Source organism: Chiloscyllium punctatum, chromosome 24 (genome assembly GCF_047496795.1).
Source record: "Chiloscyllium punctatum isolate Juve2018m chromosome 24, sChiPun1.3, whole genome shotgun sequence".
NCBI lineage: Eukaryota > Metazoa > Chordata > Chondrichthyes > Orectolobiformes > Hemiscylliidae > Chiloscyllium > Chiloscyllium punctatum.
In genome coordinates, this window is record NC_092762.1 from 51,365,082 (window position 1) to 51,392,086 (window position 27,005).

Here is a 27,005-nt window from a genome sequence, read left to right on the forward strand (position 1 = left end):
CTCACTGAAGTGGACTGGGTTTTCGGAGTTAGAGGTGAGAGGGCCTGGGCCTCAACTGGCATTTGGAACACCGCCATGGATACAGCTCAGCCATAGCGTGGTGGCCTCACAGTGTAAAGTAAATTCAAAACTCAGAAAATAAGGTATTTGGCTTCAAAATCATAGAGCCACCTTTGGAGTGCCTGAAAATGTGGATTCATAATTGAGTGGAATTCAACTGAATATTGGAACTAAGTCTCATTCAGTATTCTGCCAAGTTAGCTTATTGAAGACGCAAGAACACATGTTAACAAACTGTTAAGAACAACTTTTAGAAATGAAGAACTCAAGGTGGAGTTTAATTTAGATAAACGCGAGCTGTTGCATTTTGGGAAAGCATATCTTAGCAGGACTTATATACTTAATGGTAAGGTCCTAGGGAGTGTTGCTGAACAAAGAGACCTTGGAGTGCACGTTCATAGCTCCTTGAAAGTGGAGTCGCAGGTGGTAGGATGGTGAAGGTGGCGTTTGGTATGCTTTCCTTTATTGGTCAGAGTATTGAGTACAGGAGTTGGGAGGTCATGTTGCGGCTGTACAGGACATTGGTTAGGTAACTATTATATGCAATTTTGGTCTCCTTCCTATCGGAAAGATGTTGTGAAGCTTAAAAGGGTTCAGAAAAAATTTACAAGGATGTTGCCAGGGTTGGAGGAGTTGAGTTACAGGGAGAGGTTGAATAGGCGGGGGCTGTTTTCTCTAGAACATCAGAGGCTGAGGGGTGACCTTATAGAGGTTTATAAAATCATGAGGGACATGAATAGAGTAATTAAACAAGGTCTTTCCTCTGGGATGTGGGAGTCCAGATCTAGAGGGCATAGGTTTAGGGTGAGGGGGAAAGATATAAAAGAGACTTTAGGAGCAACTTTTTCATGCAGAGGGTGCTGGAATAAGCTGGCAGAGGATGTGGTGGAGGCGAGTACAATTGCAACATTTAAAAGACATCTGGATGGGTATATGAATAGGAAGGGTTTGGAGGGATATGGGCCAAGTTCTGGCAGGTAGGACTAGATTGGGTTACGATATCTGGTCGGCATGGATGAGTTAGTCCGAAGGATCTGTTTCCGTGCTGTACATCTTTAAGCCTCTATAGCACAGCCAGTAAAGGTGTGGAGAAAGGCATGATCCATCCCCTTCCGAATCAAGGCCCTGGGTTCACAAAGAGGTCACTGATCTTTCTTGGAGCACCACATAACAACGTCTATGTTTGACTGGGATAAAAGCACTTCCAATTCCACCACCCCATTTCTCAAAAGCCAAATTCCAATATGCAATGAGTTTTAGACAGTAACCCATCATTTCCTCACTGGACCTAGTTTAGGACAGGGGTCCGCCATATTGATCCAGGACTGTATCATCAGGAGGAGAGATTCCATCCTTAAAGAAACAGGCCAGAGCCATGGATAGTTCATGTGGATGTTACGCAACTCACATCAGAATGTGTGCACTCATTGGATCCTCAAGGTTAAGGGTCAAGCAGCAAATGCTGAAAGACCTAGGTAACAAGATGAGGCAATCAGGAAACAGTAAAGTAACTGACAGCAGACCATATCCAATTATATTTCAATCATTGACAGGCTCACTAACCACTGGAACTGACCAATGTCGGAGCAGACGTATTTATTTGTAATGTCCAACTAAAGATTGAACCAGTGCTCAAGTTGATCATTCCCCACAACATGCACTATCAGCATTTTGAGTATTTTGACAAGGAATCCTCAGTAGCTGGACTCCTCTTTAAAAATCATCTGTGAAGTATTGACAACAGTCAATAACCTGGAAGAGTTGTCAATGTGGTCAGGTCAAAAATGCCCCCTCTGATATGTACTGCAGTTACTGAATGTGTCCACTGGATGGCAGGCACTCAGTTTCAAGCTTTTTCCACTTTGTCCCATCCACAACCATTTTAACCAGGCAGCAATTGGAATCGTCCAGTGGGATGGCCATTCCCTTGTCCTGATTCTCACACATGTCCTACATTTTTCAAGTTACAAGATAGAAAGAAGCCACTTGTCTCATTACATCCGTTTTGCTGGTAGACACTCAAGGGAGCTCTCCATCTCCAACCTCGGGCCTGGCCTTTTCACAAATCCTTTCATAGCCTTCCTTTTCAAAAACCTATCCAATTGCCTTTGAAATGATCTTACAGTTGTGTCACAAAACTAGTTGTGGTAAAGCCCTCTTTGTTTCTCTGTCCAGATCAGTCTTACACTTTTAGTCTTCACTGTTTCATGAGCTAACATCTCAAAATCTGCCATTTTGAAATCATCTTTGATTCCCCTTTGATCTTCTCTTTTGCAAAACACTGTTACAGCACAACTTATAATCTTCCATTCTTGAATCTTCAAGTTGTCTTTCCAAGGTCTATCTCTTTCCTGTGATAGGATGCCTAGGTCCAGTTGTGAGCCAACTGTCTTTGAAGATTAATTTGATCAAATGTGGATAGTTTGGGTGTGGGATATTTCGTATACGGGATTTATAACCATCTGCTAATTGCTACACCATATTATCAGTGAGGTCAGATGATGCCAGACCACCTTTAACCAATGCCCAAGTGAAGAAGCTTCTAGTGAAGTCCTGCTTTGCTGTGCATCTGTACTAGGTATACATAGCTAATAAATGTTTATCGATTTGCATTGGTGTGGTATCCACTTCTTAAGTGAGGCTCCCACAACCCGCTCTGGATATTTACACATGGTGGTTGCATTGATGTGGAGTCAGTGAGCCCCTCTGAGGGATTCCAGCCTATACTAAAAACAAGATGGTAAGGAAGAACCTTTGACCCAGCAGTACATACCAAGAAAAGACTCACAGTGGCAATCAGTTCAACTCCCCATCATCGAAGCCCTGCAGTAGCTGACTCAGAGAGTAAAGAACAACAGCTAAAACGAAGTGCTCACTCCTGGTCTGTCCAAGGCTCCAAGAACCTGCTCAGATAACATAATGTATAAAGCTTTTCCAGAAAGACTCCTCCACCATTTCTGAATTGTCATCAAACATTTCAAATTGGTCGCTTACTTTAAAGGTGCAATTCTTGTTTTTCAGGCAAATGTGGTATATTTTCTGGGCTATCACATTGGTGAGGTGAATAGTTCAGGAAATAAATTAGCTGGAGTTGCTGAGAATTGTCTCCTCTTCCAGTGGTGCTTTGGGATCTTTAAGGCGTGAAAAGACGCAATCCAGTATGGGATCAGGAAACTCCTCATCAGGAAATAAACCCAGCAGTCATTAGTCACCCTGATCTACTCCTACCTGCTGTCACAATATACTTGAGCTGACTGCCTGCTACATCAGATTGAGATGTATCATCGGAATCATTTACGTTCATGTCAGATGGACCAACAGTTCTACAAATGCCCTTCCAATATGTGTCAACAAACTTGAAATGCAGCCAAATGAACTAGACGGATTATAAGCAGATGCAGGATGTGTCCCAGCCTCAGCCATGTTGGGAGGAGGGGGGGGGCACTCTGATTGAGCTTTAATATTCTGCAACATTAGCCCATGTGGCACTGGGTGGCTGGTCTAAGTCCATCGCCAAGACTCAAGAAAGAATCCAGTTCTGAGCAAGAGTATTATTGGCGTTGAAACATTACCTCCATTTTACTCTCTATACAGATGCTGCCAAACCTACTGAGTTTCTCTTGCGCTTTCTATGTTCATTTCAGATCACCAGCATCCACCGTACTTTGAAATTATTCCTGGTTTTCCAGTAACTGGGATGAAGGGTTTGTGTAAGACGTGTGAAGCCCAGAACTGAACCATTGGACGTGGAACAGCATTGCAATCCCCAGTGCAACGTGCTCCCAATGCTGCACTGGACTAGAGCGTCATGATTGGGACTTTATTTAGCAATGTGCTGATACCAAACTAAATGAGCCACTATCAGGTATGGGTGAACACTAATCCAGTGGACACAGATTCACAATACAATTCCCAACAATTTAGCATCATGAAACTCCTGATACCAGAAGGGTTAGAACTGACATGAAGGTCTAAGTTGATACCAAAGCATGTCTTCTGGGTGGCACAGTGGGCGGCACGGTGGCACAGTGGTTAGCACTACTGCCTCACAGTGCCAGAGACCCGGGTTCAATTCCCGCCTCAGGCGACTGACTGTGTGGAGTTTGCACGTTCTCCCCATGTCTGCGTGGGTTTCCTCCGGGTGCTCCGGTTTCCTCCCACAGTCCAAAGATGTGCAGGTCAGGTGAATTGGCCATGCTAAATTGCCCGTAGTGTTAGGTAAGGGGCAGATGTAGGGGTATGGGTGGGTTGCGCTTCGGCGGGGCGGTGTGGACTTGTTGGGCCGAAGGGCCTGTTTCCACACTGTAAGTAATCTAGTCTAAATAAAAAAGTAGTCTCACTCAGCTGTACTCTAAATGAGGTCTGCAGATGCTGGAGATCAGAGTTGAGAGTGTGTTGCTGGAAAAACACAGCAGGTCAGGCAGCATCCGAGGAGCAGGAGGATTGATGTTTCGGGGCGGAGCCTTTCATCAGGAATCCTGCCCGAAACGTCGATTATCCTGCTCCTCGGATGCTGCCTGACCTGCTGTGTTTTTCCAGCAACACACTCTCAACTATACTCTAACAACAGGCTGGGCACTGATTCCACATTTAAACTGTATTTACCCAACTGCCTCAACTATAAGACCGGGGGCATTGTTGTATAAGTGATAGGACTACTGTAAGGAGTCAGCCACCTTGTCCCCAGGTAACACTGAGACAGGCTTTAGATGGACACACAGGTGTCACACACCGAGCTGTTCAAATGCCAACTCATCCTGACCCCACAAATACTGTCTCCAGTCCTTCTCATCCCATCAAAAAAAGATGGGATGTTCCTGAAATATTTTACCAAGTTTTAAAAGACAGTGCTCCTTTTGAAAACCCCTGTATCCTCATGACATTCCCAAGTGCGTCACAACTAACGAAGTACATTTGAGACGTTGCCACCGCTGGGTATATATCAGAAATGCTTTGGCAAATTTTCACACAGCAAGATCCCACAAGTAGAAGCAGGACAATGCAGTTTTTTTATTTTAAATTGTATTGTGTCACTGGAGATAAAGTATCAGTGAGGACACTGGGATTAGCACCTGGAGATAGTGTCGTGGGATATTTTACAGCCAACCAAGGCAAATGGAGGCTTTGGTCTCACATCTTATCTGAAAGATGGCACCTTCAAGAGTGCAGTATCTCCCATGGCATTGCATCACAGGGTCAGCTCACCTCCAGGGGGTAGGACCTAAACCAGTAAACTTGGGATTCAGAGGTGACAGAGCAACCAACTGAACCACAGCTGGCACACAGCAACGATAGCCAAGAGTGAGTGACCCCCCAAAAAAGTCAGAAAATCAGAAAAGTTCCAGGATAATGAGGGGGGGAATATTGTTTCCAGGGCGATGAGGGTGGAATATTGTTTCCTGGGTAATGTGTTGGGGGGGGGGGGGGGGGGATATTGTTTCCAGGGAGATGCGTGTGAGGGAATATTGTTTCCAGGTGATGTGGGTGGATTATTGTTTCCAGGGAGAAAAGTGAGCGATCCTGTTTGACAGATGGAGATTAGGGAGCGAGTAAACCATTAATCCAACAGTGCTGCAGAACGAAGTAAGTGCAGCGACCCAGCCTCATTGTCACAGGGCACACTATAACAGAGTCCTGCAAGGACAAAGCCGACTACACAGGAACACTACAGGAGGATCTATTTTCAAAGGACATCACATTTTGCCGCCAGCGGCCAATTTGCTGATCAAGACACCAACGAATCAACTGGACGTAATATCCCTTTATCCCTGGCAGAGGGAGTAGACTTGTTTGGACTGTCAGCAAGAATGGTAATTGATTAGCCCAGGTCACAGGCAAAAGACAGGTTTAACCTGGACAGGGAGGGGGGTGGGGGGGAAGCCCCACATTCAGCATCTACTGTCAGAGAGCCAGCGAGAGACAGATCCTACCTCCGAGCTTTACTTTCTTTTATTCAGGCACCTAGGTATCATCTTCCTCCTCCTCATCACCATCAGAGTCACCCGTTCCTCTGGAGCCCCCTCACTCTGACTCCATCGGTTCAGTAGATCACGGAGTTGCTCCAAGTGCTGCATCCTCTCCTTTACATTGGGAAGGGGCTGCTCACACCAGCCACCTCTAGAGCCGCTGCCTCGATTATGTGGAGGGGCTTTGTGGAAGGTGTGTTTGGTTCGGGGAGCTGGGCGGATGATGTGCCTGTGCTCCTCCCCCTTCCCCTTCTCCTCCCCTCAGTCTTTCAGACGCTCACACAGGGCTGCCCGGCTCACACGGGTCTGTTCTGAATGACAAACGCGGAGTGGAAACAGATGGGGTTTTGTGCGCGGCTGATATTTGATCCTTCAGTTTCAGGCTGCCCACTGGGCTCTCTCCCGTCTCAAAGGGGACACTGTCTTTTTAAAAAAAAAACTTGGTAAAACATTTCATTTTGTGATGGGGTGGGATGGATTGGAGACAGAATATTGTAGGATCTGGGTGAATTGGCGTCTGAACAGATCAGTGTGTGATACCTGAGTGAATGGTAGAGGTGAGAAAGTGTTTGCTGACGAGATGGTGGGGAATTCATCTTAAACATGCAGAATTAAAAAGGGGGGAGGGTGGGGGGAATTCCTCTCTCCCACGACCATGGGAGAGCCAAACCTGGTGTGCATAAGGTGGTATTGACCACCTCCTTCAAATCAGCAACCCATCACCTTGTAACACCAACTTAAATTTATGCAGCCCCTTAACATCGGGCAACATTCCAAGGAGTTTCAGCAGGAACATTGTTAAGTAAAATAATGACATCAAATTGGATATTAGCTCAAATAAGCAAAACGTTTGATGAAAGAATTGCATTTTAAGGGGTGTCTTAAAGCAGGAAAACAAGGCAGAGAGGGGTACGAAGCAAATTTACGGAGGTCATTTTCAAGACAACTGAAAGCACAGCCACTAATAGTGGAGTGATTAAAACTGGATTGTACAAGCGACCACAGTTAGAGAAGCACAGATACCTCACAAGGTATGGGGCTGGAGGTGATTACAGAGATAGGGAGGGGTGAGCTGACCAAGGGTTACGTAAAGAGGTAGTTTAACTGGGAGACAATGTAGACCAGCCAACTTGGGTGTGATGGCAGAATGGAAGTTGATGCCAGTGAAGATAAAAGAGCTAGAGTTTTGGGAAACCTCAAGTTTATCGCGGTGAGACCAGACAGGAGATCCCATTGTTCTGAAGAAGGGTCACTGGACCTGAAATGCTAACTTTGCTTTCTGTCCATAGCTGCAGCCAGACTCGCTGAGTTTCTCTAGTAATTTCTGATTTCGTTTCTGATTTCCAGCGTCTGCAGTTTTTCAGTTTTATTGACAACAAAGATTGCTCAGGCACCTGTGGGAGGTTACTCTGAGTAGTCACCAAATCAGTGATTGCAAAAATACAGGACATGTCATGTCCTGGGAAGCCAATGCAAGGGGCGTGGAAGGAAGTGGAAAAGTCCGATGCGATCCCATGAAACAAAGGACGCTATGTCATCCTGACCCTAACTGGCAATGTGTCAGCGTGGATGGAAGACCCTCAATAGGACTGAATGAGTTTAGAACCTTGTCCATCTGTGCAGCTCCTGCGTTTCGAAAGTTGTATTGAATTTATTGTCACGTGTACCGAGGCACAGTGAAAAGCTTTGTTTTATGAGCAATACAGGCAGATCACAGAGTTAAGTAGCATAGATAAGTAAATAATAGGTAAACAGCAGCAAAAACAAAAACACAAGTACAGGCGAATGTTAAGAGTGCGTGAGACCATTCAGTTTTCTAACAACAGTAGGGTAGAAACTGTTACAAAACCAGCTGGCGCATGTGTTCAGGCTTCTGTATCTTCTCCCCGATGGTAGAGGTTGTAGAAAAACATTGCCAGGGTGGGATGGATCTTTGAGAATGCTCGCGGCCTTTCCTTGACAGCGGGCCTGGTAGATGGATTGCAGTTGGGAGGTTGGCCTTTGTGATTGTCCAGGCAAAGTTCACCACTTTCTGTAACCAGCTCTGATCTTGAATGGTACGGTTGCCATACCAGGGTAGTGATATATCCAGACAGAATGCTCCCAACGGCGAACCCATAAATGTTGGCAAGGGTATTCACCGTCATGCCAAGTTCCAATGGCCCTTGCGTTTACAACTGGGAAGGTCTACCTCCAAGCAGCTATCGTGCTCCAGAATCAACTGAGGACACATCAGACGTTCAGAAAATATTGACAGCTTCCAAAAATGCCCCCAGAGTGAGGGGATCCCTATACTTGTTATGACACACCTCTGGAGTAGGTGGCCCAGAGGTAGGAAGTTTTGTGCCAGGGGTTGGGCATGGTATCAGGTACCAACCTGACACATAACACTCCAAATCCCAACCACCTCTCCCCAACCCCACTCCCTGTGTAACAGCTCCTCCAAAATCACCTCTGTAGATCAGAATTAGTATTCCTACAGTATGGAAACAGGCCCTACGGCCCAACAAGTCCACACTGACCCTCCAAAGAGTATCCCACTAAGACCCATTACCCTGCATTACCACTGACCAATGCATTAACCTATACGTCCCTGAACACTGTGGACAATTTACCACAGCCAATTCACCTGACCTGCATATCTTTGGACTGTGGAAGGAAACCAGAGGACCCAGAGGAAACCCATGCAGACACAGGGAGAATGTGCAAACTCCAACCAGACAGTCGCCCGAGGTTCGAATCAAACTGTGAGGCAGCAGTGTTAACCACTGAGCCACTGTGCTGCCTCAGATTTGGAAAAGATTTTGCCCAGAGTGTATGAGTCAGAGCTATTAAAGAAAGAGGCAGAGAGGAAGAGAGAGAAAACCAGACAGCAAGAGAGAAAGGGGCAAAGAGAGCAAGATAGAAATGTAGAGAAAGGTAGAGAGAGAAGAATAGAGAGATATAGACAGAGACACAGACACATGTCCTGTTCTCTAAAGCTGGCTGCAATGCTGATTCTTGTCCAACCCCTAAAGCAGCTCATATCCTGGCAAAAGTCTGCTGAAACTCCCTGTGTTTGAACTGGGGAATGAAAGGTCAGGAAGTTAGAAGCTCAGTGTGAATGCATCAGCATACCGAACCTCCCCCATGGGCAGAGGCAAAGAATAATGGCGGCCAAGGAGGAGGCAGGGTGGGGGAGGGTCACCTGAGCTTCCAAACTGAAGGCTGTTCTCAGGCTCATGATCACACTGCCTGCTGATACTGGCTATCTCAGCTCCTGGGGGAAAACAGAGGCTTGATGCATTTCAAAGCCCATGGAAGTGGACTCCAGCCGAAGTTTGGATGCTCAGAGGATGTTCACCTCAGAGAGAAAGGCTAAAATGGGGAGACACAGTTTATATTTAAGGTGGAGATGGGGAGAATATCTTTGTCTCAGAGGTAGGTAATTATGTGGAATTCTCTTCCTCAGATGGAGTCATTGAATAGATTGAAGGCAGATACATTGTTGACTAACAGTTTATCAGCACTAGGAGACTGTAGAGTTGAAGCCAGAAGCAGATCAGTCGTGGCTCTATCGAATAGTGGAGGGGTTAAATGGCCTACTCCTGCTCCTAATTCCTATTTTCATAAATTCAAGACTTTCAAAGAGAAGCAGTTGTATTTTCTCCACTATTCTGCCCCATATTTATCCTTCAAACAACATTACAAGCCAGTTTCCTCGTCACTATTGTATTGTTGTCTGTGGAAGCTCGCTGTGTGCAAATTAGCTGCAGGCGCTTCCTAAATTACAACAGTGACCACATGTTAAAATATTTAATTGGCTGTAAAATTCATTCAGGTCAGGAGGTTGTGAAAAACCGTCTAGAAAATGTAGATCCTCCTTCCGCTGAGTCACGCTTCCTTCGTTCAAGTTTGCAAACAGTATGTTTCTGATTGGTCAAACTCAGCAGCGGACTTGGTAAATCCCAGAGCTGTAATTATCTTCAAGCTGAAGCATTCAGCGAAGTGTATCCTCTACAAGGCAGGTCACTTATAGGAAACAGAGCAGGGCCCATATCCCTCGAAACCTTTTCTATTCATATACCCATCCAGATGCCTTTTAAATATCGCAATTGTACCAGCCTCCACGACCTCCTCTGGTGACTCTTTCCATACACACCCCACCGTCTCTGTGAAAATATTACCCCTCTGTTCCCTTTTAAATCTTTCCCCTCCTCTTAAACCTCTGTCCTTTAGTTAAGTTGGACTGGTCACTCCGTTCCGTGCTATATGACTCTAAGTCATACTGCTGTTAGCTGTAAAAACACATGAAAGTTAGCAAGATTGTTCCTTGGATCTGTCCTGACCTGTTCAACCAATGTAAGAGACAACAATTGGCCTCAGCGATCCAATATTGGATAGGAGCAGAAGAGGTAGGAGGTCAATATATCAGTCACCATCTTTGTTTCTGATCACTATGTGGCTACCTCAGTCAAAAACTGGTCAGCTGTCAAGTCAAAACTGGACTGGGCTTGGTTGGTGCCTCTGACGTTGAACAGCCATTGGCACTGGCATCTGGATGAGCATCAGCTTTTGATCTCTTTCACCTCTGAGTCAGTAGTTTGTGGATTCAAGTATTCCCCCTAGAAACTCAACACAGAATCCAGGGTGACTGTCGAGTGCAGTACTGAGAGAATGCTGTCCTGTCAGAGGAGCTGTCTTTCACACAGTGTTAAACTGAGGTCCCAACTGTGCTTTTGCTCAATACCAAAGGTGCCACAGCAGTATTCTGACAATGATCAGCAGGGTCCTACCTTGGTGGATTGCGCTGGATGCTTCAGGTTCGACCAGCTGCTGAATATATGATTTTACAACAATCACTGCATTACTGATGCTGGGGTGTAGTGAGGTTCTGACAGGCAATATATCAATGCAGGATCTTTGTGATGCCCACAGCTAAGACCCAGCTCCTGGACTGAGGGGAATACCAACGGTTGGGGGTGCGAGGCAGGAGGAATGAAATTGACAAGAGTGCCCAGAAGGTTAAAGAAACAGAAAGTACAACAGTGGAAACCTCTATATCATTTAGGAATAAAATGCAGACAGTCTGCGCAGTTCAGTTTTAGATTTCAGTCACATCATTATGAGATACAGCAAAAGAGGGAAAGCTGAGTTAAGGAAGTCGAGAAATTTTAGCTGTTTGAATTACATAAGGGAATGGTCTGAATGAGTTGTTAATGAAGCTTAGCCAGACGATAAAAGGATCCAGTGTTTAATGAGGTCAGCCATCAGACGAGAGAGGTTTTTTTCCATGGGTTGCCAATGAGAGAAATCTCTGCAGTGGAACTGAGAGACAAGCCAGCTACCTTGACAAAACGGAAACAGATTCTTGTCCACATTCTCAGCAATGGGCAGTGAGGCTTATCAGCCTCAGAGTATACACAAACCCACAGCGACAGTGGATGATCAAACTCCATTAACGTATCTCAAGAGAGCCCAAGATCCAACCGTTCTGTTCAGCATGGTGCAGCAGCCAGGATGAGTGATCTCCCAGCTTTGAATTCCTACACAAAGACTGATCCTCGGCAAATGCAAAACTCCACTTTTGTCAGGTTGAAGAAGTCTACGTTCATGCGATTCATCACCTGATTTTCTTGGCTCCACCACTGGCAGCTCTGTCCTCAGTCACCACGGTTTTAAGGTCTGTAATTAAATCGATCAATAAAATTTCCAGTCTCTCTCATCTTCCTTCGAGATGCTCCTTAATATCCAGCTCTTAAACCAAGATCCTGTCAAGTGGCTTGGTGTCATACTGTGTCTGATGACCCTGCTGTGCAGTACTGAGGGATATTTTACTTCACTCAAGGCGCTATAAGAATGGAAATTAGTTTTGGGAGCAAAGTGTTGACGTGAATAACTCTGACCCATGGTGGGTGTGTTGCTAACTCCCCAGGAATTAAAGATTACTGTATACTGCTACAAGCAACTCAGGAGAAACATCAATGTATTTTTGAAAATTGCACATTTTTATTATTTTCTTTGAATGTTTTCATGCATTTATAAAAGTATTGGAGGTGGGAAGAAAGGCCATTTGATTGGTGGGGAGGGGCAGCAGTCAGATGGTTCAAGGGGAAAGGTCATGGAGTCATAGAGATGTACAGCATGGAAACAGACCCTTCGATCCAACCTGTCATCCTCCAGAACCATGAACTGGCAACTAAAGAACAGCATCTCCCAAACTCAGGGAAAACACCGATTGCCGTCTTGTCACTCCAACACTATCAGGGTTTACTAAAGTATTTGCCCAGTATCTTAACAGGACTTGCATTTGCATTACTGATACTCCCAATGTCTACATTCTACAGAATCATGCAAAGAATACTCAAAGCAAATAAATATCCAGATCAGGGTCAGGAACCCTATTTCTGAACCTAATCAGTTTAAAATGTCCATGCTTCCCTTTAGATGGTTTCTGTACTGAAGATTCGTGCACAGGGGCCTCTGTTGTAGAATCCAGCGGTGAAGATGATGGGTGAAAACCATGTCCCCTTTTGCAACAGTCGGTGAGTCCTGTTCGGAAATGTCAGTGTCCAGCAGCATGGCCAGACACTTTGGCAACAGCTGGGAAAGGGGGTGTGTATAATAAGTGTGGGATTGGGATCATGTATGGTTGAGGTGTTAAGTGCCAGGTAGGTGATAATGGCAAGTGGGGTCTAGATTAGAATGGTGCTGGAAAAGCATAGCAGTTCAGGCAGCATCCGAGAAACAGGAAAATCGACATTTCGGGCAAAAGCCCTTCATTCATCCTGATGAAGGGCTTTTGCCCGAAATGTCGATTTTACTGCTCCTCGGATGCTGCCTGAACTGCTGTGCTTTTCCAGCAGCATTCTAATCTAGACTCTGGTTTCCAGCATCTGCAGTTATTGTTTTTACCACCTTGATAATGGCAAGTGCCAGGTGGGTCTTGTGAGTTTTGGGCGAGGTGCCAGGTGAGTGAATCAGGTAGGTGAGTGAGGGCGTGGGATAAATCAGAGAGGGGGGAGCGATGGAGGAAGTTGGGGGTGGTGGTTGGTTTGGGGAGCCCGTGTCTGAGGGGCTGGGATGAGGGAGCCCATGCCAGGAATGTGTTCGGTGCAGCGGGGTCCATGATCTCACATTGCAACAGTGAGCGATATCTGGTCCATCAAATGTCAGAGGTAGTGGTGGTGGAAGGGGATGGGCGCTCTCATACCTACAAGGTGAATGGGGTGGGGGAGAATGGGGCAGTCGGTGTCAGGGGTGGATTTTTAGGCTGGGAGGGGGGGTAGCTGTTGCATCTGGCCCAGTCAGGTTGGAATTAGATAAAATCAAGTTGGGGGGGGGGGGAACCTCAGTTAGATATAGTTGTGGGGTCAGTGGTGGATTTGGGAGCAGGGTGGGCAATTCAGTAGTTACCCAGGAGTTAGATCAGGTTTGTAAAGCCCATAGCAATTCCCGAGTAACTATTTCACTTAAATGGCTCAGAAATCTCGAATTCTCCAACTTTAATGGATACTTTAAGAGGGTTCCAATCACTGGGGAATTGTCCATGGAAAACTCCAATACCCAAGCATTTCCCATGGATTCAGCTGCATTGGGAATGCCACAGGCTCTTGATGCTGCTCCAACTACTCTCCGGCTATTGCAATATCAAGGCCAATGGATTTGATATCTCTGCAGGGAATAGTTACCAAAGGAAAGTACCCTACACTGTGTGACTCGTGGTGAGTTCCTCCACACTGCAGTGACTCTTGCACGGACATATGCAGCAGCTGTTTTACCCGCATCGCAGTAATGAGAAAAAAAGTTTGGCATTGGTTAAGGAAAGAATGTTTGTCAGGGCACCTCATCTAAGTACTAAGAACAGGTTAAAAGGGAAATGAAAAAAATTGCATTTATATGATGTTGTTATTCACAATCACCAGACCTCTCAAAGCACTTTACACCCAACCTTGTCCTTTTTGAGGTGTAGTCACTAACATAATCTCGGAATATGGCAGCCAATTTGCACTCAGCAAAGTCCCAAAAACTGCAAAGTTAATAATGACCAGGAAATCGCTTTTTATTTTGTGATGGTAATAGTTTATCGTCTCAGACCCAAATGATTCATTGCATTTTCACGTTGGTATCCAGACAGAAAATTCCTGACAGAATTTTGTTTTGGGTACATAGCTCATTCATTAAAAAATTTCATAAATAAACACTGACAATAAAGAACAAAAAGTCACTCTGTCACAGAATTCTAGCTTTAATTAAAATAAGCATTAAAGTTATTCCAGTGTAATTAGAATGACCAGTGAGTCCACCCTGAGTCAATATCCTCAACCACACACCAGCTCCTGTTGCGAGTTTGCGGGGGAGAGAGATACAAATGATTTCAGGAGTTGATTCATTCCACATCTAAGGGATTGTAGGGTTTTTGTCTCTCTGAATAAACCTATTTGTAAGAGTGACACATGGGGTAATCCTCACTATTCAAGGCACTCGGCACCTTTATCAAAATACTTCAATGATCCCTGTTCTTACATAAAAAAATGATCTTCTCATCAAATACCCTTTCTACTTGGTTTAATAAACTCTAATACCTTAAAGTATCTGTTTTCTTTAGACAGCCATGCTAGGCGATGCTTCCAAACTGTGTACTGCACCCAATTGCAGCCATATACAAATTTCACAACTTTCGGATCAACTTGAAAACACTTCAATTTTCAGAGGTACTATAACTGTGTTAAGTCCTCTGGCTATCACATTGGTGCATTGTTCCCTTCAAGTCAACCCATCATTAGATTAGATTACTTACAGTGTGGAAACAGGCCCTTCGGCCCAACAAGTCCACACCGCCCCGCCGAAGCGTAACCCACCCATACCCCTACATCTACATCTACCCCTTACCTAACACTACGGGCAATTTAGCATGACCAATTCACCTGACCTGCACATCTTTGGACTGTGGGAGGAAACCGGAGCACCCGGAGGAAACCCACGCAGACACGGGGAGAACGTGCAAACTCCACACAGTCAGTCAGGAATTGAACCCGGATCTCTGGCACTGTGAGGCAGCAGTGCTAACCATTGTGCCACCGTGCCGCCCACTAAAGCTCTGACACCTAGGTACTTGGAAGTGATGAACAATTTTAATGCCTTCATTGTGAATCTTCACAGAAACTGTCATCATTCCTAAAGTTTTTCAGTAGTTATTTTGTATTGTTTGCATTCAGCTTAAGAGAATGGTTCTCATTCCATTTTATGAACTCCATACTGAGTTCCAAAAGCTTACTTTGAAATTCCTAACGGGTCCGACAAGCATGGCATCATCAGAATATTTATAGATCATTATATTGTCATATTTGGATCATCGATCATTTGTATAGATGATGAAAAGTAGAAGGTACCAGCACACAGCCCTGAGGAGAGCCAACGTTTGTCAGTGCAGGTTCTGAGTAAGATCACATTGGATCCTATTGGGAAGGAAATCATGGATGTAAAGTGGGAGACCAACATCAGGGTTTGCAGATTTTTAACAAGCTTAAATCAGTAAATCCCTACAGGGTGGAAACAGGCCATTCAGCCCATCTAGTCTCCACCAAACCTCCAAAAAACATCACACCCAGACCCAGTTCCTTACCAGTTCCTGTAACCCTGCATTTCCCTTGGGTAATTCATGTAGCCTATACATCCCTGAACTTTATGGGCAATTTAGCAAGCCCAATCCACATAACCTACACATCTTTAGACTGTGGGAGAAAACCAGAGCAACCTAACACAGACACAAAAGGAGAACATGCAAACTCCACATAATCAGACATCCAAAGGTGGAGTTGAACCCAGGTACCTGGTCCTGTGAGGCAGCAGTGCTAACCACTGAGCTACTGTGCTGACAGCTTAAATGGCTGCATGGTATTAAAAGCTGAAAAGATAGTGTGAGCATAATTGCCTAATCTACCCATGTGCTTCTGGATCAGATGGACAAGATTAAAGATACTCAGAGTAAAAGTGTTGTAGAAATCACTAGCAGTGTTAGTGATTTAAATAGAAGATTTAAATAGATTTAACTTAACCCTCAAGAATAAGTTAGAAATGTAATTAAGAGAGTTGGAAAGGTTCCATGGGCATAAAGTAGCAGGTGAGGCTATAAGGTACTGTTGATGTTAAGCATTAAATCCAACACAAAGTGCTTGAGCAAACTGATCATTTCTTTGTCATAATTTCCATGGAACTGGAGTTTACTCACAATCAACAACAAGATTCAATATGTTAGACTTGGAGCAGAGATGATTGAGCCAAATTAGCCATTTGTGAACATTTCCAGCAAAAGGTGAATTTGAGTTGTAAAGTGTCTCAGCCTTTGGGGAAGTTGGACGCACAAGTTAAGAGCAAGCGAGCAGTCAGTCAACCGAGACAGGCTCTGTTGAAAGGTTCTGGCCTCCAGGCTTGTCTCAGTGCAACATGTAATATTTCTGAGCAAAAGCAGTTTGGGTGGTTTCAGTTGAGTCCCCAGTGAGCATCCTAGAGCTAGGTCAAAAGTCAATATGCACTATATAAGCAACATCTGACTTGTAAGCACAGAAGACTGAGGAAACAAGGATGCTGCAAGAGTGTAACAGGTTAAGATTGAGACAAGCTGTCTGCTTTAGTTATATGTCTGCCATGGATTGGCTGGTCACACTCTTCTCCCTTACTCTGAGTGTAAAGTACACCAAAATCCCACTCCAGAGAGTTGCATAACTTACCCAGACTAATAGTCCAGTTCGGAACTGAGGCTCCTGTTATAGAATCATAGAATCCCTTCAGTATGCATTCAGTCAATCGAGTCCATGCCACCCCTCCAAAAAGCAGCCCACTCAGACCCAGCTCCCCCTACCCCCCTTTTTCTCATGGGCCATCCACTTAACCTGCATATCTTCGGACTATGGGAGGAGACCAGAGCACCCAGAGGAAGCCCACATAGACATTTTGAGAACACGCAAACTCCAGTAAATCAGCCTAGGGTGGAATCGAACCCAGGTCCTGTGAGACAGCTGCGCTAACCACTGAGCCACCATGCCACAGTTTGTCAATTGGTGCCTTCGTTCAGATGGGGTGTTAAACTGAGGACCTGGACACCCTCTCAGTTGGATGCAGATGATCCCATGGCACTATTTTAAAGAACAGCAGAGGAGCTGTCCTTGTCTGCTGGTCAATATTTATCCTTTGAACGATGTCATTAAAAGCACAACATTTGGTCATTATCTTATTGCTGTCTGTGGGAGGTGGAACACAATTTGGCTGCTGCACTTCCTATATTATAACTATAGCTATAACAATAGCCACACTTCAATAAGGTCTTACTTACCTTTAAATGGATGAGGGATATGCTTACAAACACACAAACACACACACACAGGTACAAGTCTTTATACGTCTACATTTCCACATAGAACTTGAAAGTCGAAATTTTTGTGTACAGAATCAGAATCTTGTTTGTCCCTCAGCTGGTGCTATGTATGCAATTTGAAAGTAGAATTTGAGCATGCTGTTGGCTCAGTTTGTAACCGGTCTCACCAATGTGGAACCGAGCCATAAAGAATAGGAAGTTCCTAACTCAAATTACTGAGTTAGTCATCTTAGCCAAAGGATTCTTGGTTGTAAATCTAGTTCAGCTAAAACATGCACATCCGTAGATATATCAGTTGAAGGCGAGACTGAACTGTGATTCAGCTCATGCCACAGTCACAGTGCAACAGGTGAAGATTGAGGTTCCAGACTGCATCCTTGCATGACTCAGCATCTTCAAACTGAATCAATGAATATTAGTTTTGAAAAGGACAGATGGTGGTGATGCAGATTTCACATTAGTCATTCACAGAAATGTGGAACTGCTAAGGAGATTCATCACACAGTGGAAGGGGAGACAAAATGCCGTACAAGTGCCTGGAGATATCATGGCACCTTTTGGACGTCATGCAGCTCTAGCCCAGGTTCCTGAATGAATTAGGAGGCTTTATGAATGGCATCTTTGCTCACTCTCACTCTAAGCCAGGAGGCTGTGGATTCAAACCTTGCTCCAGGACACCAATATAAACTGATAGTGCAGTACTGAAGGACTGCGGCATTGTTGGAGGAGTCACATTTCAGAGTCAATGCTATACAATTAAGTTGTAAGCAAATGATGATATGACATTATACGAGAACAAAAGGAATTATCTGGATCTCCGTCAACATTTGACTTAAAGCTGGTGTTTAATATTTCATCTAATGGGCAATAATAAACAATGCTGCATCTATATAAGGTTCAATATTTTTAGCATCTAGTCAGCTGGATGACCATCTATTTCATGGTTGCATTGTCTCACTGTCAGTGAGATACTTTTACCTGAAGAGACAATCACATGTATATGACATGAGGTAATAAAGGCCTCATATTCCATCTTGCTCTGGGATCACTTGAAGCATAATGTACTACTGAAAGCATATTCCTCTGTTGTAACCTATTAGCTTAACATTATCCCAGACACTTATGTACCCAAGGTATGTACTGTTTGTATGTAATAGCTAGCTGCACCAAATACCCAATATATTCTTCAATACCATAGTAACCACATCCAGGTTCTTGTGTTACCATAAGCATTGCTAAATCAAGTAAGATGTCCTGCTGGGCATACAGCATTGCTAAATCAGGTAAAATACCCTAGACGAGGTGCTTAGCTGACAAGACAAAGTACAGCGAATGGTCCCAATGCCTGGACCAATATGACCATTCAAATGATCATTCATTCCCCATGCTGCTTGCTATGTGCAGATTGAGTGCTTGGGCTGGTCAAGTGTGTTTGACTGTTACTGAGAAATGGGACAGTGAGCACTACCAACAAAATGCCCAGTTCAGCAGAGAAAAAAATATAAAAGTCTTCTGAAGGTTCAAAAGAGAGCAACAGATAAGAATATTAATACAGCACCATGTCATTCCCCTTTGCAAAACATAGAACGCAGTTTAATTATTTTCTGTGCTTCATGGATTGATAGGAGGACAATAGCGGCCTGTTGCTAGCTGCCATCTCTCAACTCAAGGCCTTGAGAAATATTGCCTGAGACAAAGCAGCTTGACTCAATGCTAATGAAAAAATTTCCTGCAAAGTTTTCCCTTCATCTTAAGAATAAATTTAATTAAGACAAGGCTACCAGCAGGTGGCACTTCCTGTCACTGGCATCTTGTTGGCACTATGTGTATCCGTGGCTTTATAATGCACAGAGAAGGCCATGAACAACATTCAGATCACAGAGCTAGAAAATTAACTGCCCAAAGGCTAGAATCGAGCTTGATCTCTGTAGGGTGTTGCTGTTGACCTCAGCATCAGTTGATGAGTAAAAGAGTAGCCAGGATTCAAGCCTCTTCAGCCCAGTCATGATGGGCCTTAGTTGCCAGGCCTCTCAACAGCTGGCCCTCATTGTCTGGGCAACCTACCATAGATTAATTACCCAAACTGCTCTCAGAATAAGGAAGCGAGTCTAAAACGTGACTGAGGAAACCGAAGAGTTAAGAGTCAAAAAGAACAAACTTTTAAAAATCAGCGTTTTAATCACATTTCCACAGCTATCAATGAGTACCTCTACTCACAGGTTTATTTGTGCTTAATGATGATTAACAAAAGCCACTTAGTACACCTACCCAACCTACAAATCTCTTAGAAATTAACCCATTTTTATATCATGTGAGTGGAATGAAGGTAAGTTGAGGGTGAAACTAATTAGCCCCCAAGTCAAACAATATGTTGCGGCATCACTGCAGCCACAGGAATCTGTTGCAATTGACCTACCAAGCAATTAACAATGGAACGTCTCTCAATTAAATTGGTTATGCATGTTATCATGCTAACTGTGGAGCATCCGATAGTCAAAAAGGAGATGGGATGACAAAAGCAACCTTTCTGTGCATGCTAAACCTGATCAAGCATCTTAAATTGGGACCCTTCTTTCCCCTCTCTAATTCTTTCCCTCTCTCTTAACCTTTCATGTGAACTCAATCCCCCTTCAGTCTGTCTGTCTAACTCCCAGCAGTATAAAGCCCAGTTAAGAGAACCACTAAATGGGGTGTAATCAAATACCAAATGATAACCTGTAAATGTCTTCAAATGAGGATATAATATTCATTGAATGGATATTTACACTGGGAAAGACTTTTGCCAGCTTCAGGTACACAATGGTCATTTCTGATGAAGGGCTTATGCCCAAAACGTTGACTCTCCTACTCCTCGGATGCTGCCTGACTAGTTGTGTTTATCCAGTACCACACTTTTCAACTCTGATCTCCAGCATCTGCAGTCCTCACTTTCTCCCACTTTCACATTTTGGGGATATTTCGCAAGGAGCAAATGTATTCGGTTAATACCTTACTAAAGAAATAAGAAAGATTCATATTTCAGCTACTTTTAATCAACCTGTTCAGGGTTGTCATGACACACCACTGAAGCAGGTGGAGCTGAACCCAGGCCTTTGGGCTCAGAGGTAAGGACAACCATTGTACCACTACATTTGTATTTTATACAGGCCATGCACAACATCAAAACATTTCAAAGAGTTTCACAACCAATGAAGTACTCTAAGTTTTAGCCACTATTATAGCTTATGGAACATGACACACATTTGGACACATCAAGTTCTTAGGAACAGCAATGTGAATATGTCCAGGTGATGCATATACATGAGGTCAGGTGACTCCACTATTGGTTGGCTTATTGATCACCCTGGGGATTACCTTCCAACTGCTCCAGTTGTCCTTGACTCTGTGGTCAAGAGATCTCTGGCCTGTCCATTGGTTGGCTGAAGCAACGTTTTCCAATATAGAGCTTTGAGGAAGAGCTTTGTGGAGTCTACTCCGCTTTGAGAAAGTGGTGTATGATATGCTACATGTACAAGTGGAGACATTACTTTGGCTTAACGTTCCAGGTTCAGAGTCAGCTGTGATGGCAGGTACATCTCAATACTCTGTTAAGTTTCCATTAATGATGACCACTTGGACAAAATGCTGAATGGATACATAAGCATCGGCACCAAGTCATCATCATCGTTATGAGAGAAAGGGAATAAACTAAAGATGCAAACACAAAAGAAAAAGCTGAACTTTGCAATTATGTAATATGAGAAAGAACATAAATAACAGAGAAGGTTATTCATGTAGAACAGACCTGGATTATTTAAGGAAAATGTGCTGGATGGGATGCCAGAGGCTACAGGACAATGTATTGCACCGTCCATTCCCATATATTGTTTTAATAAGGTAGTATATTGGCATGGATAGAGAATTGGCTCATGGGCAGGAAACAGTGAGTGAGGGTAAGGAGTTCCTTTTAGGTTGGTGACCCATGACCAGTACGGTTCTACAGGAATCAGTGCTGTGACCGCAACTGCTTATAATATATATTAACAAGTTGGAGGAAGGAAGTGAATGCTCTGCAGACAGATTTGCAGATGACACGACAATAGCTGGAAAGGCAGGTTGCAAGAGGGATACAAATAGTTTACAGAGAGACATTGATAGGTTACATAAGTGGGCAAAAGGTTGGCAAAAGCAGTATTATATAGAAAATATGAAGTTTCTTATTCTGGAAGCAAGAACAAGAGAACACAGTATTATTTAAATGGAGAAAAACTGCAGAAAGCTACACAAAATGGACTTGGGGGCATTTGTTCATTGAAACACACAATGCTAGCACATAGGTACAGCAGGTCATCAGGAAGACTAATGGAATGCTGGCCCTTATTTCAAGAAGGTTGGAGTATAAGAGGAAGGAAGTCTTACTGGAACTGTACAAGGTGCTGGAGAGACCATAGCTGGAGTACTATGAGCAGTGTTGGTTCCCTTATGTAAGGAATGATATCATTTTATTGGAGGTGATTCAGAGAAGATTCACCAGGATGACCCCTGGTATGGAGGGATTGTCTTATGAGCAACAGATAAAGAGATTGGAATTCTACTCCCTGGAGTTTAGAAGAATGAGAGGTGATCTCATTGAAACATAAAGGATTCTTAAGGGGCTTGACAGGGTAAATGCAGAGAGGATGTTTCTCCTTTTGGCAGAGTCTGGGACAGAGGGTGTATATTTAAGACTAAGATATGGAAGAACTTCTTCTGAGTGTTGAGTGTCTTTGGAACTCCTGGCCATAGAGAACAGTGGGAGCAGAGTCCTTGTCGATATTTAAGGCTGAGATAGATAGTTGTTTGATCAGTAATGGAATCAAGGGTTACAGGGAAAATACAGAAAAGTGGAATAGAGGAATTTCAGGTCAGCCAAAATCTGACTAAATAGTGGAGCAAGCTCGAGGGACCAATGGCCTACTCCTGTTCCTATTGCTCACTGTCTAAAGTCGAGAATGCTGAAGTTAATTGCTTCCCACAAGCTCAGCATCTCTTTACAGTGCCACTGACCTGACCTTGGAACATAAATGGTCAGATGTTTCCTTCAGCATGAACACGGACCACTGCCAACATCTGAGATGAAGAAGTGAAAAAGCAGGTGTGAAACTAAAACGGTCCCAGTTCAGAGTTGTTTATAAGGCAATTTCTTTCCGTTGTAGTTCAATCCTCCAGTTGACTGGGCTCAACCCCATTCACAACAAGTGACAATTGTCACTCTCTTGTAGTCTTCCTCAAAGCTCTATATTGGAAAAGGTTGCGCTTCAGCCAACCAATGGACAGGACAGAGACCTCTTGACCACAGAGTCAAGGACAACTGGAGCAGTTGGAAGGTAATCCCCAGGGTGATCAATAAGCCAACCAATAGTAGGAGGACCATCATGGGAGAGCACAAAACCTGAAACAGCGGGAGCTTGTGAGACGTTATGTGAGAGCAGTTTCTCAAGAAAGGAGAACATTTCAAAAGGACTGTCAGCATGGAATCCAAATCCCAGACACGCCCACTCATGAGGAGAAGCTGCGGCGCCTTGAATTAAATGAACCAAGTCTTCTAGACCTTTCTTGGCAGCTCTGGAGAAAAGCAGCTCTGCCAACCAGCCGTGAAGGTAAGGTGTCTCTGGAGATGCAGGAGGGTTGGCACCTGCTGAGAACTCCTGGGAGATGAAACCAGTCAGAAAGAAGAGCCTTTCTCATTTGGGACAATGTATTGCTGCCTAGAACTTCAGGATATCTCTCATGGGCATTCCCCAACAACAATAAAACTGACAAAGAAAAGAAAAGGCTGCTGAAAACCCAGGCAGCCTCCAGTGTGCTGTGGCCTTCAGAAAATGGCTACAACAAGATCCAGACTGTCCTGACCTTGATGGAGCAGCCATATGGAACAGCAGCAAGTCACACCGTCCAGTTTGACTCGGAGGCGGGATTTTGAGACTCCCCACTGACTTACTTTCTTGAGACTGTCGGGGAATGCCACAGGAGTTTCCAGGTGGCAAGCATCTGCCACCAATGAGAGGGCTCTTCCTTCCATCTCCCAAGGGGTCTTCAAGCGCATGGCACCACCACCACATCTCCAGAGACTCTGGCTTTACAATGACGAGATCATTCTCAGAGTGCATGGCAATTGCAAATCTCTGAATTCTTGTCAAAATTCTCCACGAACAAAAGAAGCATCAAGTGGCAGCTCTTGGAAACTGGGTGGAATCAAACCCAATTGCAATTGGCCAGGGGAAGTCCTGACACAAGAGGATGCAGTATACTATTTGAGGTTCAGGTGCACAAACCAAGAGCTACCACTGTGGGATTTACCTGTAACAGGGAATACCTAGGCTATGCAATGTACTAAATGAAGACAGATGAGGGATTGTGAGATGTTTAATTCTCTAAATCCAGATGAGACATCCTTTCACATTATGATCTCTCAGAATTTCCCCTAAGGCACAATAGTCAAAAGGAACACTGCTTCATTGCACTGCGACCTGTAAATTTGACATCATTGGATGTGACAGATCTGTTGAAGCAGTGAATCCATTCCACAGCCCATGTGTTTCAGTGCTTGGCAATATTACAGCTCTCACAGCATACCTCTTCAAACTACTCCTACTGTCTTAGCTTTCATCTGTGAATGTGGTCTTTATATGGAGTTTGTTCACTTGCTTACACAAATATACCTACAAAAGTCATCTGGGCAGGGTACAGAGGCAAAATGTCTGAAGCCATTCAAGATCTGGGTAGATGCTGTGATCAGAATCTTTACCAGGGGAAATGGGGTCAAATAAGCCACCTCATCTACATTTTCCATTGTGTCCCCTCCACTCACATTGTGAGTGATAACCATTTGATTGTATCCCAAGGTCTCCCTCAGCCTCAATATTTCTCACTTCTCTCCACATCAGAAAAGATTCCATGTCTGTATTTCAGAGACAAACAGAGATCATCTTCCTGGTGCCCTGTCTAAAATTTAATCCTTCAATCATCATCCCTGACAAAGATTATCTGATCACAAACACATTTCTGTTCAGGAGAACTTATTGTTCCCAAATTAGTTGGTGTATTTCTTGCATTACAGCAGTGACTCCATTTCAAAACTAATACAATAATGGCTGGAAAGCACACTTGGAAGGTCTAAGGTTCTGAAATGTATTATGCAAATGCAAGTCTTTTCCTGAACGCTCTTCAAGAAGCGAAATTAAGAATTGCCATTTCTTCTCCTATGCAAAGCAATGGAACTGCACATCTCCCTCAATCTTCTCTTCCTTTACCTGAAACCAACAGGTTTCTGAAACCCAAATTAACATCATTGTTTTGTGTCTAACCTCCACTTAAAGTCATAGAGTCAAACAGCATTGAAACAGACCCTTCCATCCAACCAGCCCATGCCAAACATAATCCGAAACAAAACTACTCCCACCTGCCTGCATGTGGCTGTATCCCTCCAAACCTTTCCTATTCATGTACTTATCCAAATATCTTTTAAATGTTGTAATTGTACCCACATCCACCAGTTTCTCAGGAAGTGCATTCCACATGCGAACCACTTTCTGTATATAAAAATTGCCCCTTATGTCTTTTTTTAAAACTCTCTCTTCTCAACTTAAAACTGTGTCCCCTAGTATTGAAATCCCCCATCTTCCACCTTTCTTTGATTGAGAGAGATGGTGTCCTTCACCAGGGCATCTCCATGAAAACAGCCACAAGATCTCAGCCTGATTATAATTGCAGAATGGTATCGAGTTTATTACAGTGTAAGTACTACAATCTGCTCAGTGAAATGCTGAAATCCATCAGGGAAAGCTCATCGGACACGGAGGTAATGAGTTGGGATTAGAACCGGATGATCTTGGCTTTCTGACACAAGGTCAGAGGCTAAAGAACTTTACATTATCATTAAGGAGGGAGCATATTAGATCAGCAGTATTCAACACTGAGAAATTGTTTCTCTGCCTAAAGGATTTGGGAGAAATGACTCATTTGATCAGAAGCATGAATTACATAAATATGATATCTTGAGGAATGCAGGATAATTAAACAAAATAATCAACGAATGACAATGGATTGGTTGATGCCTTAGGGCAGCACGGTGGCTCAGTGGTTAATATTGCTGCCTCACAGTGCCAGGTTACATTCCAGGTTAGATTCCTGCCTCGGGCAACTGTCTGTGTGGAGTTTGCACACTCCCACAATCCAATGATGTGCAGGTTAGGTGAATTGGCCATGCTAAATTGCCCATAATGTTCAAGGATATGTAGGCTAGGTGCACTAGTCAGGGGTAAACATAGGGGATTGGGTGTGGGTGGGTTACTCTTCGGAGAGTTGATGTGGACTTGTTGGGCCAAAGGACCTGATTCCACACTAGGAATTCTATGATTCATAAATAACTGTCCCCTTGCTTCCAGAACTGTGCTTTAGTCACAAGAATCTTCAGGGTGGGTGGTAAGATGCATACTCCATCCTATCCACTGTTTTCCACGAAGTAGTAGGGAAAGGGTTAATTTTGGTCTTTGTCTATCCAAACTGGTTAAACTAGATGGTCCACACTCAAGAAAATACCAGTAAATTCTGAGTGGGTTGAATTGCCTGTGCCATTATATTTTTTTTCCAAAGTTCAAAACAATGCAATAGCTTATAAAACAGTAGTTACCGCTCCAAGAATTCAAGGAAATCAGCTCCCACACTGAAAGTGCCTCCAAAAAGGAGCAGCTCCTTCAGCCACAATTTTGTCCCATCCTCCATCTTGGATTATCCAGAACCTTGAAGCATGAGCCAAACTTGTAAGAGTGCCTTGTGCAACTGGTGAATACTCATCTCTCAAATACATCATTTGTGCAGCAGGTTAACTTTGAGAAGTGCGGTCCTTAAAATCTACTTCTTTGACTAAGCCTTGAATGAATATTTCTCTTTGAGGCTTGGTGCTATTTTCAGCCTGGCATTGCTACTGTGACGCACCTTCAGAGCAACTTTACCACCAACACGGCACACAACGCAAGTTGCTGCTTTTGTTATGTCCTTAATGTCCATTGGTACATGTTTGACAATCCTCAGAGGAAAATCAATGTACTTGCATTGAGTAGGAAATAGAAAAGCTTCTATTAATGAACAAAAAAAGGTTTCTGTGCATTGAGGTTGGGTCTGACATTCCAGGAAAGTCACTGTCGATTACACATCTTATTTTTTCAATTTAAAAGCAGAGAGTGAACAGAGTGCAAGGAACATCATCAGTGGGAAACCTCTGGACTGATTGAAATATATCCCCATGTGTGTTGCTCACTACACAGAAAAAAAATCACATTTATTCTTCATCAGGCATCGCCATTTAGTGTTATTTTTAGGGATGGTGAGGATGTTATGAGTCTGTCTTCAATGTGATTATCATAAGGTCAGGCTATCTCTGCCAAGGCAAGGATATCAGGTGATATGGATGAAGGGCTGTTGTGTTGCAGTAGTAGGGTCCCTATCTCTAGACCAGAAGTTCTGGGTTAATGTCCCACTAGCTCCAGAGGTGTGTCATAACATGTCAAAACAGACAGATGAAAAATACTTCATCACATAATATGGAGCAAAGGTGTTATACAGTCATACAGCACGGACACAGACCCTTCGGTCCAACCAGTTCATAA

General features: G+C 43.9%; 1 protein-coding gene across 1 annotated transcript in view; it reads right to left on the reverse strand.

The window, feature by feature from the left end:
* LOC140494541 (receptor-type tyrosine-protein phosphatase delta-like) overlaps positions 1–6,242 on the reverse strand; it is a 384,530-nt gene extending 378,288 nt beyond the window's left edge. Inside the window, exon 1 of the mRNA XM_072593818.1 lies at positions 5,991–6,242. The gene's annotated coding sequence lies outside the window, so the exon portion shown is untranslated. The remainder of the gene's footprint in view (positions 1–5,990) is intronic.
* Positions 6,243–27,005: the final 20,763 nt, after the last annotated feature.